Here is a 13,781-nt window from a genome sequence, read left to right on the forward strand (position 1 = left end):
CTAGGCTTAAGGCCGGTGCACAAGTGCGGGCTAGGCTTAAGGCCGGGGCACAAGTGCGGGCTAGGCTTAAGGCCGGAGCACAAGTGCAGTGCTTGCTAGGATCAAGGCAGGGGGCACAAGTGCTGGCTAGGCTTAAGGCATGGGCTAAAGTGCCAGCTAGGCTAGGCATAAGGCCTGGGCACAAGTGCGGGCTAGGCTTAAGGCCTGGGCACAAGTGCGGGCTAGGCTTAAGGCCTGGGCACAAGTGCAGTGCTGGCTAGGATCAAGGCAGGGGGCACAAGTGCTGGCTAGGCTTAAGGCATGGGCACAAGTGCCAGCTAGGCTAGGCTTAAGGCCTGGGCACAAGTGCGGGCTAGGCTTAAGGCCTGGGCACAAGTGCAGGCTAGGCTTAAGGCCTGGGCACAAGTGTGGGCTAGGCTTAAGGCATGGGCACAAGTGCCAGCTAGGCTAGGCTTAAGGCCTGGGCACAAGTGCGGGCTAGGCTTAAGGCCTGGGCACAAGTGCAGGCTAGGCTTAAGGCCTGGGCACAAGTGTGGGCTAGGCTTAAGGCCTGGGCACAAGTGCGGCTAGGCTTAAGGCCGGGGCACAAGTGCGGGCTAGGCTTAAGGCCGGGGCACAAGTGCAGGCTAGGCTTAAGGTCGGGGCACAAGTGCGGGCTAGGCTTAAGGCCGGGGCACAAGTGCAGTGCTGGCTAGGATCAGGGCAGGGGGCACAAGTGCTGGCTAGGCTTAAGGCATGGGCACAAGTGCCAGCTAGGCTAGGCTTAAGCCTGGGCACAAGTGTGGGCTAGGCTTAAGGCCTGGGCACAAGTGCGGGCTAGGCTTAAGGCCTGGGCACAAGTGCGAGCTAGGCTTAAGGCCTGGGCACAAGTGCGGGCTAGGCTTAAGGCCTGGGCACAAGTGCAGTGCTGGCTAGGATCAAGGCAGGGGGCACAAGTGCTGGCTAGGCTTAAGGCATGGGCAAAAGTGCCAGCTAGGCTAGGCATAAGGCCTGGGCACAAGTGCGGGCTAGGCTTAAGGCCTGGGCACAAGTGCGGGCCAGGCTTAAGGCCGGGGCTCAAGTGCGGGCTAGGCTTAAGACCGGGGCACAAGTGCGGGCTAGGCTAAAGGTCTGGGCACAAGTGTGGGCTAGGCTTAATGCCTGGGCACAAGTGCGGGCTAGGCTTAAAGCCTGGGCTCAAGTGCGGGCTAGGCTTAATGCCTGGGCACAAGTGCGGCTAGGCTTAAGGCCTGGGCACAAGTGCGGGCTAGGCTTAAGGCCTGGGCACAAGTGCGAGCTAGGCTTAAGGCCTGGGCACAAGTGCGGGCTAGGCTTAAGGCCTGGGCACAAGTGCAGTGCTGGCTAGGATCAAGGCAGGGGGCACAAGTGCTGGCTAGGCTTAAGGCATGGGCACAAGTGCCAGCTAGGCTAGGCTTAAGGCCTGGGCACAAGTGCGGGCTAGGCTTAAGGCCTGGGCACAAGTGCGGGCTAGGCTTAAGGCCTGGGCACAAGTGTGGGCTAGGCTTAAGGCATGGGCACAAGTGCCAGCTAGGCAAGGCTTAAGGCCTGGGCACAAGTGCGGGCTAGGCTTAAGGCCTGGGCACAAGTGCAGGCTAGGCTTAAGGCCTGGGCACAAGTGTGGGCTAGGCTTAAGGCCTGGGCACAAGTGCGGCTAGGCTTAAGGCCTGGGCACAAGTGCGGGCTAGGCTTAAGGCCGGGGCACAAGTGCGGGCTAGGCTTAAGGTCGGGGCACAAGTGCGGGCTAGGCTTAAGGCCTGGGCACAAGTGTAGTGCTGGCTAGGATCAGGGCAGGGGGCACAAGTGCTGGCTAGGCTTAAGGCATGGGCACAAGTGCCAGCTAGGCTAGGCTTAAGCCTGGGCACAAGTGTGGGCTAGGCTTAAGGCCTGGGCACAAGTGCGGGCTAGGCTTAAGGCCTGGGCACAAGTGCGAGCTAGGCTTAAGGCCTGGGCACAAGTGCGGGCTAGGCTTAAGGCCTGGGCACAAGTGCGAGCTAGGCTTAAGGCCTGGGCACAAGTGCGGGCTAGGCTTAAGGCCTGGGCACAAGTGCAGTGCTGGCTAGGATCAAGGCAGGGGGCACAAGTGCTGGCTAGGCTTAAGGCATGTGCACAAGTGCCAGCTAGGCTAGGCTTAAGCCTGGGCACAAGTGCCAGCTAGGCTAGGCTTAAGCCTGGGCACAAGTGCGAGCTAGGCTTAAGGCCTGGGCACAAGTGCGGGCTAGGCTTAAGGCCTGGGCACAAGTGCAGTGCTGGCTAGGATCAAGGCAGGGGGCACAAGTGCTGGCTAGGCTTAAGGCATGGGCACAAGTGCCAGCTAGGCTAGGCTTAAGCCTGGGCACAAGTGCCAGCTAGGCTAGGCTTAAGCCTGGGCACAAGTGCGGGCTAGGCTTAAGGCCTGGGCACAAGTGCCGGCTAGGCTAAAGGCCTGGGCAAAAGTGCGGGCTAGGCTTAAGGCCTGGGCACAAGTGCGGGCTAGGCTTAAGGCCTGGGCACAAGTGCGGGCTAGGCTTAAGGCCGGGGCACAAGTGCGGGCTAGGCTTAAGGCCGGGGCACAAGTGCGGGCTAGGCTTAAGGCCGGGGCACAAGTGCGGGCTAGGCTTAAGGCCGGGGCACAAGTGCGGGCTAGGCTTAAGGCCGGGGTACAAGTGCGGGCTAGGCTTAAGGCCTGGGCACAAGTGCGTGCTAGGCTTAAGGCCGGGGCACAAGTGCGGGCTAGGCTTAAGGCCGGGGCACAAGTGCGGGCTAGGCTTAAGGCCGGGGCACAAGTGCGGGCTAGGCTTAAGGCCGGTGCACAAGTGCGGGCTAGGCTTAAGGCCGGGGCACAAGTGCGGGCTAGGCTTAAGGCCGGAGCACAAGTGCAGTGCTTGCTAGGATCAAGGCAGGGGCACAAGTGCTGGCTAGGCTTAAGGCATGGGCAAAAGTGCCAGCTAGGCTAGGCATAAGGCCTGGGCACAAGTGCGGGCTAGGCTTAAGGCCTGGGCACAAGTGCGGGCTAGGCTTAAGGCCGGGGCACAAGTGCGGGCTAGGCTTAAGGCCGGGGCTCAAGTGCGGGCTAGGCTTAAGCCTGGGCACCAGTGTGGGCTAGGCTTAAGGCCTGGGCACAAGTGCGAGCTAGGCTTAAGGCCTGGGCACAAGTGCGGGCTAGGCTTAAGGCCTTGGCACAAGTGCAGTGCTGGCTAGGATCAAGGCAGGGGGCACAAGTGCTGGCTAGGCTTAAGGCATGGGCACAAGTGCCAGCTAGGCTAGGCTTAAGCCTGGGCACAAGTGCCAGCTAGGCTAGGCTTAAGCCTGGGCACAAGTGCGGGCTAGGCTTAAGGCCTGGGCACAAGTGCGGGCTAGGCTAAAGGCCTGGGCAAAAGTGCGGGCTAGGCTTAAGGCCTGGGCACAAGTGCGGACTAGGCTTAAGGCCTGGGCACAAGTGCGGGCTAGGCTTAAGGCCGGGGCACAAGTGCGGGCTAGGCTTAAGGCCGGGGCACAAGTGCGGGCTAGGCTTAAGGCCTGGGCACAAGTGTGGGCTAGGCTTAAGGCATGGGCACAAGTGCCAGCTAGGCTAGGCTTAAGGCCTGGGCACAAGTGCGGGCTAGGCTTAAGGCCTGGGCACAAGTGCAGGCTAGGCTTAAGGCCTGGGCACAAGTGTGGGCTAGGCTTAAGGCCTGGGCACAAGTGCGGCTAGGCTTAAGGCCGGGGCACAAGTGCGGGCTAGGCTTAAGGCCGGGGCACAAGTGCGGGCTAGGCTTAAGGCCGGGGCACAAGTGCGGGCTAGGCTTAAGGCCGGGGCACAAGTGCGGGCTAGGCTTAAGGCCGGTGCACTAGTGCGGGCTAGGCTTAAGGCCGGGGCACAAGTGCGGGCTAGGCTTAAGGCCGGAGCACAAGTGCAGTGCTTGCTAGGATCAAGGCAGGGGGCACAAGTGCTGGCTAGGCTTAAGGCATGGGCAAAAGTGCCAGCTAGGCTAGGCATAAAGCCTGGGCACAAGTGCGGGCTAGGCTTAAGGCCTGGGCACAAGTGCGGGCTAGGCTTAAGGCCTGGGCACAAGTGCAGTGCTGGCTAGGATCAAGGCAGGGGGCACAAGTGCTGGCTAGGCTTAAGGCATGGGCACATGTGCCAGCTAGGCTAGGCTTAAGGCCTGGGCACAAGTGCGGGCTAGGCTTAAGGCCTGGGCACAAGTGCAGGCTAGGCTTAAGGCCTGGGCACAAGTGTGGGCTAGGCTTAAGGCATGGGCACAAGTGCCAGCTAGGCTAGGCTTAAGGCCTGGGCACAAGTGCGGGCTAGGCTTAAGGCCTGGGCACAAGTGCAGGCTAGGCTTAAGGCCTGGGCACAAGTGTGGGCTAGGCTTAAGGCCGGGGCACAAGTGCAGGCTAGGCTTAAGGTCGGGGCACAAGTGCGGGCTAGGCTTAAGGTCGGGGCACAAGTGCGGGCTAGGCTTAAGGCCGGGGCACAAGTGCAGTGCTGGCTAGGATCAGGGCAGGGGGCACAAGTGCTGGCTAGGCTTAAGGCATGGGCACAAGTGCCAGCTAGGCTAGGCTTAAGCCTGGGCACAAGTGTGGGCTAGGCTTAAGGCCTGGGCACAAGTGCGGGCTAGGCTTAAGGCCTGGGCACAAGTGCGAGCTAGGCTTAAGGCCTGGGCACAAGTGCGGGCTAGGCTTAAGGCCTGGGCACAAGTGCAGTGCTGGCTAGGATCAAGGCAGGGGGCACAAGTGCTGGCTAGGCTTAAGGCATGGGCACAAGTGCCAGCTAGGCTAGGCTTAAGCCTGGGCACAAGTGCGGGCTAGGCTTAAGGCCTGGGCACAAGTGCGGGCTAGGCTAAAGGCCTGGGCAAAAGTGCGGGCTAGGCTTAAGGCCTGGGCACAAGTGCGGGCTAGGCTTAAGGCCTGGGCACAAGTGCGGGCTAGGCTTAAGGCCGGGGCACAAGTGCGGGCTAGGCTTAAGGCCGGGGCACAAGTGCGGCTAGGCTTAAGGCCGGGGCACAAGTGCGGGCTAGGCTTAAGGCCGGGGCACAAGTGCGGGCTAGGCTTAAGGTCGGGGCACAAGTGCGGGCTAGGCTTAAGGCCTGGGCACAAGTGCAGTGCTGGCTAGGATCAGGGCAGGGGGCACAAGTGCTGGCTAGGCTTAAGGCATGGGCACAAGTGCCAGCTAGGCTAGGCTTAAGCCTGGGCACAAGTGTGGGCTAGGCTTAAGGCCTGGGCACAAGTGCGGGCTAGGCTTAAGGCCTGGGCACAAGTGCGAGCTAGGCTTAAGGTCGGGGCACAAGTGCGGGCTAGGCTTAAGGCCTGGGCACAAGTGCAGTGCTGGCTAGGATCAGGGCAGGGGGCACAAGTGCTGGCTAGGCTTAAGGCATGGGCACAAGTGCCAGCTAGGCTAGGCTTAAGCCTGGGCACAAGTGTGGGCTAGGCTTAAGGCCTGGGCACAAGTGCGGGCTAGGCTTAAGGCCTGGGCACAAGTGCGAGCTAGGCTTAAGGCCTGGGCACAAGTGCGGGCTAGGCTTAAGGCCTGGGCACAAGTGCAGTGCTGGCTAGGATCAAGGCAGGGGGCACAAGTGCTGGCTAGGCTTAAGGCATGGGCACAAGTGCCAGCTAGGCTAGGCTTATGCCTGGGCACAAGTGCCAGCTAGGCTAGGCTTAAGCCTGGGCACAAGTGCGGGCTAGGCTTAAAGCCTGGGCACAAGTGCGGGCTAGGCTAAAGGCCTGGGCAAAAGTGCGGGCTAGGCTTAAGGCCTGGGCACAAGTGCGGGCTAGGCTTAAGGCCTGGGCACAAGTGCGGGCTAGGCTTAAGGCCGGGGCACAAGTGCGGGCTAGGCTTAAGGCCGGGGCACAAGTGCGGGCTAGGCTTAAGGCCGGGGCACAAGTGCGGGCTAGGCTTAAGGCCGGGGCACAAGTGCGGGCTAGGCTTAAGGCCGGGGTACAAGTGCGGGCTAGGCTTAAGGCCTGGGCACAAGTGCGTGCTAGGCTTAAGGCCGGGGCACAAGTGCGGGCTAGGCTTAAGGCCGGGGCACAAGTGCGGGCTAGGCTTAAGGCCGGGGCACAAGTGCGGGCTAGGCTTAAGGCCGGTGCACAAGTGCGGGCTAGGCTTAAGGCCGGGGCACAAGTGCGGGCTAGGCTTAAGGCCGGAGCACAAGTGCAGTGCTTGCTAGGATCAAGGCAGGGGGCACAAGTGCTGGCTAGGCTTAAGGCATGGGCAAAAGTGCCAGCTAGGCTAGGCATAAGGCCTGGGCACAAGTGCGGGCTAGGCTTAAGGCCTGGGCACAAGTGCGGGCTAGGCTTAAGGCCGGGGCACAAGTGCGGGCTAGGCTTAAGGCCGGGGCTCAAGTGCGGGCTAGGCTTAAGCCTGGGCACAAGTGTGGGCTAGGCTTAAGGCCTGGGCACAAGTGCGGGCTAGGCTTAAGGCCTGGGCACAAGTGCGAGCTAGGCTTAAGGCCTGGGCAAAAGTGCGGGCTAGGCTTAAGGCCTGGGCACAAGTGCAGTGCTGGCTAGGATCAAGGCAGAGGGCACAAGTGCTGGCTAGGCTTAAGGCATGGGCACAAGTGCCAGCTAGGCTAGGCTTAAGCCTGGGCACAAGTGCCAGCTAGGCTAGGCTTAAGCCTGGGCACAAGTGCGGGCTAGGCTTAAGGCCTGGGCACAAGTGCGGGCTAGGCTAAAGGCCTGGGCAAAAGTGCGGGCTAGGCTTAAGGCCTGGGCACAAGTGCGGGCTAGGCTTAAGGCCTGGGCACAAGTGCGGGCTAGGCTTAAGGCCGGGGCACAAGTGCGGGCTAGGCTTAAGGCCGGGGCACAAGTGCGGGCTAGGCTTAAGGCCGGGGCACAAGTGCGGGCTAGGCTTAAGGCCGGGGTAAAAGTGCGGGCTAGGCTTAAGGCCTGGGCACAAGTGCGTGCTAGGCTTAAGGCCGGGGCACAAGTGCGGGCTAGGCTTAAGGCCGGGGCACAAGTGCGGGCTAGGCTTAAGGCCGGGGCACAAGTGCGGGCTAGGCTTAAGGCCGGTGCACAAGTGCGGGCTAGGCTTAAGGCCGGGGCACAAGTGCGGGCTAGGCTTAAGGCCGGAGCACAAGTGCAGTGCTTGCTAGGATCAAGGCAGGGGGCACAAGTGCTGGCTAGGCTTAAGGCATGGGCAAAAGTGCCAGCTAGGCTAGGCATAAGGCCTGGGCACAAGTGCGGGCTAGGCTTAAGGCCTGGGCACAAGTGCGGGCTAGGCTTAAGGCCTGGGCACAAGTGCAGTGCTGGCTAGGATCAAGGCAGGGGGCACAAGTGCTGGCTAGGCTTAAGGCATGGGCACAAGTGCCAGCTAGGCTAGGCTTAAGGCCTGGGCACAAGTGCGGGCTAGGCTTAAGGCCTGGGCACAAGTGCAGGCTAGGCTTAAGGCCTGGGCACAAGTGTGGGCTAGGCTTAAGGCATGGGCACAAGTGCCAGCTAGGCTAGGCTTAAGGCCTGGGCACAAGTGCGGGCTAGGCTTAAGGCCTGGGCACAAGTGCAGGCTAGGCTTAAGGCCTGGGCACAAGTGTGGGCTAGGCTTAAGGCCTGGGCACAAGTGCGGCTAGGCTTAAGGCCGGGGCACAAGTGCGGGCTAGGCTTAAGGCCGGGGCACAAGTGCAGGCTAGGCTTAAGGTCGGGGCACAAGTGCGGGCTAGGCTTAAGGCCGGGGCACAAGTGCAGTGCTGGCTAGGATCAGAGCAGGGGGCACAAGTGCTGGCTAGGCTTAAGGCATGGGCACAAGTGCCAGCTAGGCTAGGCTTAAGCCTGGGCACAAGTGTGGGCTAGGCTTAAGGCCTGGGCACAAGTGCGGGCTAGGCTTAAGGCCTGGGCACAAGTGCGAGCTAGGCTTAAGGCCTGGGCACAAGTGCGGGCTAGGCTTAAGGCCTGGGCACAAGTGCAGTGCTGGCTAGGATCAAGGCAGGGGGCACAAGTGCTGGCTAGGCTTAAGGCATGGGCAAAAGTGCCAGCTAGGCTAGGCATAAGGCCTGGGCACAAGTGCGGGCTAGGCTTAAGGCCTGGGCACAAGTGCGGGCCAGGCTTAAGGCCGGGGCTCAAGTGCGGGCTAGGCTTAAGACCGGGGCACAAGTGCGGGCTAGGCTAAAGGCCTGGGCACAAGTGTGGGCTAGGCTTAATGCCTGGGCACAAGTGCGGGCTAGGCTTAAAGCCTGGGCTCAAGTGCGGGCTAGGCTTAATGCCTGGGCACAAGTGCGGCTAGGCTTAAGGCCTGGGCACAAGTGCGGGCTAGGCTTAAGGCCTGGGCACAAGTGCGAGCTAGGCTTAAGGCCTGGGCACAAGTGCGGGCTAGGCTTAAGGCCTGGGCACAAGTGCAGTGCTGGCTAGGATCAAGGCAGGGGGCACAAGTGCTGGCTAGGCTTAAGGCATGGGCACAAGTGCCAGCTAGGCTAGGCTTAAGGCCTGGGCACAAGTGCGGGCTAGGCTTAAGGCCTGGGCACAAGTGCGGGCTAGGCTTAATGCCTGGGCACAAGTGTGGGCTAGGCTTAAGGCATGGGCACAAGTGCCAGCTAGGCAAGGCTTAAGGCCTGGGCACAAGTGCGGGCTAGGCTTAAGGCCTGGGCACAAGTGCAGGCTAGGCTTAAGGCCTGGGCACAAGTGCGGGCTAGGCTTAAGGCCTGGGCACAAGTGCGGCTAGGCTTAAGGCCTGGGCACAAGTGCGGGCTAGGCTTAAGGCCGGGGCACAAGTGCGGGCTAGGCTTAAGGTCGGGGCACAAGTGCGGGCTAGGCTTAAGGCCTGGGCACAAGTGTAGTGCTGGCTAGGATCAGGGCAGGGGGCACAAGTGCTGGCTAGGCTTAAGGCATGGGCACAAGTGCCAGCTAGGCTAGGCTTAAGCCTGGGCACAAGTGTGGGCTAGGCTTAAGGCCTGGGCACAAGTGCGGGCTAGGCTTAAGGCCTGGGCACAAGTGCGAGCTAGGCTTAAGGCCTGGGCACAAGTGCGGGCTAGGCTTAAGGCCTGGGCACAAGTGCGAGCTAGGCTTAAGGCCTGGGCACAAGTGCGGGCTAGGCTTAAGGCCTGGGCACAAGTGCAGTGCTGGCTAGGATCAAGGCAGGGGGCACAAGTGCTGGCTAGGCTTAAGGCATGTGCACAAGTGCCAGCTAGGCTAGGCTTAAGCCTGGGCACAAGTGCCAGCTAGGCTAGGCTTAAGCCTGGGCACAAGTGCGAGCTAGGCTTAAGGCCTGGGCACAAGTGCGGGCTAGGCTTAAGGCCTGGGCACAAGTGCAGTGCTGGCTAGGATCAAGGCAGGGGGCACAAGTGCTGGCTAGGCTTAAGCATGGGCACAAGTGCCAGCTAGGCTAGGCTTAAGCCTGGGCACAAGTGCCAGCTAGGCTAGGCTTAAGCCTGGGCACAAGTGCGGGCTAGGCTAAAGGCCTGGGCACAAGTGCGGGCTAGGCTAAAGGCCTGGGCAAAAGTGCGGGCTAGGCTTAAGGCCTGGGCACAAGTGCGGGCTAGGCTTAAGGCCTGGGCACAAGTGCGGGCTAGGCTTAAGGCCGGGGCACAAGTGCGGGCTAGGCTTAAGGCCGGGGCACAAGTGCGGGCTAGGCTTAAGGCCGGGGCACAAGTGCGGGCTAGGCTTAAGGCCGGGGCACAAGTGCGGGCTAGGCTTAAGGCCGGGGTACAAGTGCGGGCTAGGCTTAAGGCCTGGGCACAAGTGCGTGCTAGGCTTAAGGCCGGGGCACAAGTGCGGGCTAGGCTTAAGGCCGGGGCACAAGTGCGGGCTAGGCTTAAGGCCGGGGCACAAGTGCGGGCTAGGCTTAAGGCCGGTGCACAAGTGCGGGCTAGGCTTAAGGCCGGGGCACAAGTGCGGGCTAGGCTTAAGGCCGGAGCACAAGTGCAGTGCTTGCTAGGATCAAGGCAGGGGGCACAAGTGCTGGCTAGGCTTAAGGCATGGGCAAAAGTGCCAGCTAGGCTAGGCATAAGGCCTGGGCACAAGTGCGGGCTAGGCTTAAGGCCTGGGCACAAGTGCGGGCTAGGCTTAAGGCCGGGGCACAAGTGCGGGCTAGGCTTAAGGCCGGGGCTCAAGTGCGGGCTAGGCTTAAGCCTGGGCACCAGTGTGGGCTAGGCTTAAGGCCTGGGCACAAGTGCGAGCTAGGCTTAAGGCCTGGGCACAAGTGCGGGCTAGGCTTAAGGCCTTGGCACAAGTGCAGTGCTGGCTAGGATCAAGGCAGGGGGCACAAGTGCTGGCTAGGCTTAAGGCATGGGCACAAGTGCCAGCTAGGCTAGGCTTAAGCCTGGGCACAAGTGCCAGCTAGGCTAGGCTTAAGCCTGGGCACAAGTGCGGGCTAGGCTTAAGGCCTGGGCACAAGTGCGGGCTAGGCTAAAGGCCTGGGCAAAAGTGCGGGCTAGGCTTAAGGCCTGGGCACAAGTGCGGGCTAGGCTTAAGGCCTGGGCACAAGTGCGGGCTAGGCTTAAGGCCGGGGCACAAGTGCGGGCTAGGCTTAAGGCCGGGGCACAAGTGCGGGCTAGGCTTAAGGCCTGGGCACAAGTGTGGGCTAGGCTTAAGGCATGGGCACAAGTGCCAGCTAGGCTAGGCTTAAGGCCTGGGCACAAGTGCGGGCTAGGCTTAAGGCCTGGGCACAAGTGCAGGCTAGGCTTAAGGCCTGGGCACAAGTGTGGGCTAGGCTTAAGGCCTGGGCACAAGTGCGGCTAGGCTTAAGGCCGGGGCACAAGTGCGGGCTAGGCTTAAGGCCGGGGCACAAGTGCGGGCTAGGCTTAAGGCCGGGGCACAAGTGCGGGCTAGGCTTAAGGCCGGGGCACAAGTGCGGGCTAGGCTTAAGGCCGGTGCACAAGTGCGGGCTAGGCTTAAGGCCGGGGCACAAGTGTGGGCTAGGCTTAAGGCCGGAGCACAAGTGCAGTGCTTGCTAGGATCAAGGCAGGGGGCACAAGTGCTGGCTAGGCTTAAGGCATGGGCAAAAGTGCCAGCTAGGCTAGGCATAAGGCCTGGGCACAAGTGCGGGCTAGGCTTAAGGCCTGGGCACAAGTGCGGGCTAGGCTTAAGGCCTGGGCACAAGTGCAGTGCTGGCTAGGATCAAGGCAGGGGGCACAAGTGCTGGCTAGGCTTAAGGCATGGGCACATGTGCCAGCTAGGCTAGGCTTAAGGCCTGGGCACAAGTGCGGGCTAGGCTTAAGGCCTGGGCACAAGTGCAGGCTAGGCTTAAGGCCTGGGCACAAGTGTGGGCTAGGCTTAAGGCATGGGCACAAGTGCCAGCTAGGCTAGGCTTAAGGCCTGGGCACAAGTGCGGGCTAGGCTTAAGGCCTGGGCACAAGTGCAGGCTAGGCTTAAGGCCTGGGCACAAGTGTGGGCTAGGCTTAAGGCCGGGGCACAAGTGCAGGCTAGGCTTAAGGTCGGGGCACAAGTGCGGGCTAGGCTTAAGGTCGGGGCACAAGTGCGGGCTAGGCTTAAGGCCGGGGCACAAGTGCAGTGCTGGCTAGGATCAGGGCAGGGGGCACAAGTGCTGGCTAGGCTTAAGGCATGGGCACAAGTGCCAGCTAGGCTAGGCTTAAGCCTGGGCACAAGTGTGGGCTAGGCTTAAGGCCTGGGCACAAGTGCGGGCTAGGCTTAAGGCCTGGGCACAAGTGCGAGCTAGGCTTAAGGCCTGGGCACAAGTGCGGGCTAGGCTTAAGGCCTGGGCACAAGTGCAGTGCTGGCTAGGATCAAGGCAGGGGGCACAAGTGCTGGCTAGGCTTAAGGCATGGGCACAAGTGCCAGCTAGGCTAGGCTTAAGCCTGGGCACAAGTGCCAGCTAGGCTAGGCTTAAGCCTGGGCACAAGTGCGGGCTAGGCTTAAGGCCTGGGCACAAGTGCGGGCTAGGCTAAAGGCCTGGGCAAAAGTGCGGGCTAGGCTTAAGGCCTGGGCACAAGTGCGGGCTAGGCTTAAGGCCTGGGCACAAGTGCGGGCTAGGCTTAAGGCCGGGGCACAAGTGCGGGCTAGGCTTAAGGCCGGGGCACAAGTGCGGCTAGGCTTAAGGCCGGGGCACAAGTGCGGGCTAGGCTTAAGGCCGGGGCACAAGTGCGGGCTAGGCTTAAGGTCGGGGCACAAGTGCGGGCTAGGCTTAAGGCCTGGGCACAAGTGCAGTGCTGGCTAGGATCAGGGCAGGGGGCACAAGTGCTGGCTAGGCTTAAGGCATGGGCACAAGTGCCAGCTAGGCTAGGCTTAAGCCTGGGCACAAGTGTGGGCTAGGCTTAAGGCCTGGGCACAAGTGCGGGCTAGGCTTAAGGCCTGGGCACAAGTGCGGGCTAGGCTTAAGGCCTGGGCACAAGTGCGAGCTAGGCTTAAGGTCGGGGCACAAGTGCGGGCTAGGCTTAAGGCCTGGGCACAAGTGCAGTGCTGGCTAGGATCAGGGCAGGGGGCACAAGTGCTGGCTAGGCTTAAGGCATGGGCACAAGTGCTGGCTAGGCTTAAGGCATGGGCACAAGTGCCAGCTAGGCTAGGCTTAAGCCTGGGCACAAGTGTGGGCTAGGCTTAAGGCCTGGGCACAAGTGCGGGCTAGGCTTAAGGCCTGGGCACAAGTGCGAGCTAGGCTTAAGGCCTGGGCACAAGTGCGGGCTAGGCTTAAGGCCTGGGCACAAGTGCAGTGCTGGCTAGGATCAAGGCAGGGGGCACAAGTGCTGGCTAGGCTTAAGGCATGGGCACAAGTGCCAGCTAGGCTAGGCTTATGCCTGGGCACAAGTGCCAGCTAGGCTAGGCTTAAGCCTGGGCACAAGTGCGGGCTAGGCTTAAAGCCTGGGCACAAGTGCGGGCTAGGCTAAAGGCCTGGGCAAAAGTGCGGGCTAGGCTTAAGGCCTGGGCACAAGTGCGGGCTAGGCTTAAGGCCTGGGCACAAGTGCGGGCTAGGCTTAAGGCCGGGGCACAAGTGCGGGCTAGGCTTAAGGCCGGGGCACAAGTGCGGGCTAGGCTTAAGGCCGGGGCACAAGTGCGGGCTAGGCTTAAGGCCGGGGCACAAGTGCGGGCTAGGCTTAAGGCCGGGGTACAAGTGCGGGCTAGGCTTAAGGCCTGGGCACAAGTGCGTGCTAGGCTTAAGGCCGGGGCACAAGTGCGGGCTAGGCTCAAGGCCGGGGCACAAGTGCGGGCTAGGCTCAAGGCCGGGGCACAAGTGCGGGCTAGGCTTAAGGCCGGGGCACAAGTGCGGGCTAGGCTTAAGGCCGGTGCACAAGTGCGGGCTAGGCTTAAGGCCGGGGCACAAGTGCGGGCTAGGCTTAAGGCCGGAGCACAAGTGCAGTGCTTGCTAGGATCAAGGCAGGGGGCACAAGTGCTGGCTAGGCTTAAGGCATGGGCAAAAGTGCCAGCTAGGCTAGGCATAAGGCCTGGGCACAAGTGCGGGCTAGGCTTAAGGCCTGGGCACAAGTGCGGGCTAGGCTTAAGGCCGGGGCACAAGTGCGGGCTAGGCTTAAGGCCGGGGCTCAAGTGCGGGCTAGGCTTAAGCCTGGGCACAAGTGTGGGCTAGGCTTAAGGCCTGGGCACAAGTGCGGGCTAGGCTTAAGGCCTGGGCACAAGTGCGAGCTAGGCTTAAGGCCTGGGCAAAAGTGCGGGCTAGGCTTAAGGCCTGGGCACAAGTGCAGTGCTGGCTAGGATCAAGGCAGAGGGCACAAGTGCTGGCTAGGCTTAAGGCATGGGCACAAGTGCCAGCTAGGCTAGGCTTAAGCCTGGGCACAAGTGCCAGCTAGGCTAGGCTTAAGCCTGGGCACAAGTGCGGGCTAGGCTTAAGGCCTGGGCACAAGTGCGGGCTAGGCTAAAGGCCTGGGCAAAAGTGCGGGCTAGGCTTAAGGCCTGGGCACAAGTGCGGGCTAGGCTTAAGGCCTGGGCACAAGTGC

The sequence above is a fragment of the Ranitomeya imitator genome, chromosome 3 (assembly GCF_032444005.1).
Source record: "Ranitomeya imitator isolate aRanImi1 chromosome 3, aRanImi1.pri, whole genome shotgun sequence".
Taxonomy (NCBI): domain Eukaryota; kingdom Metazoa; phylum Chordata; class Amphibia; order Anura; family Dendrobatidae; genus Ranitomeya; species Ranitomeya imitator.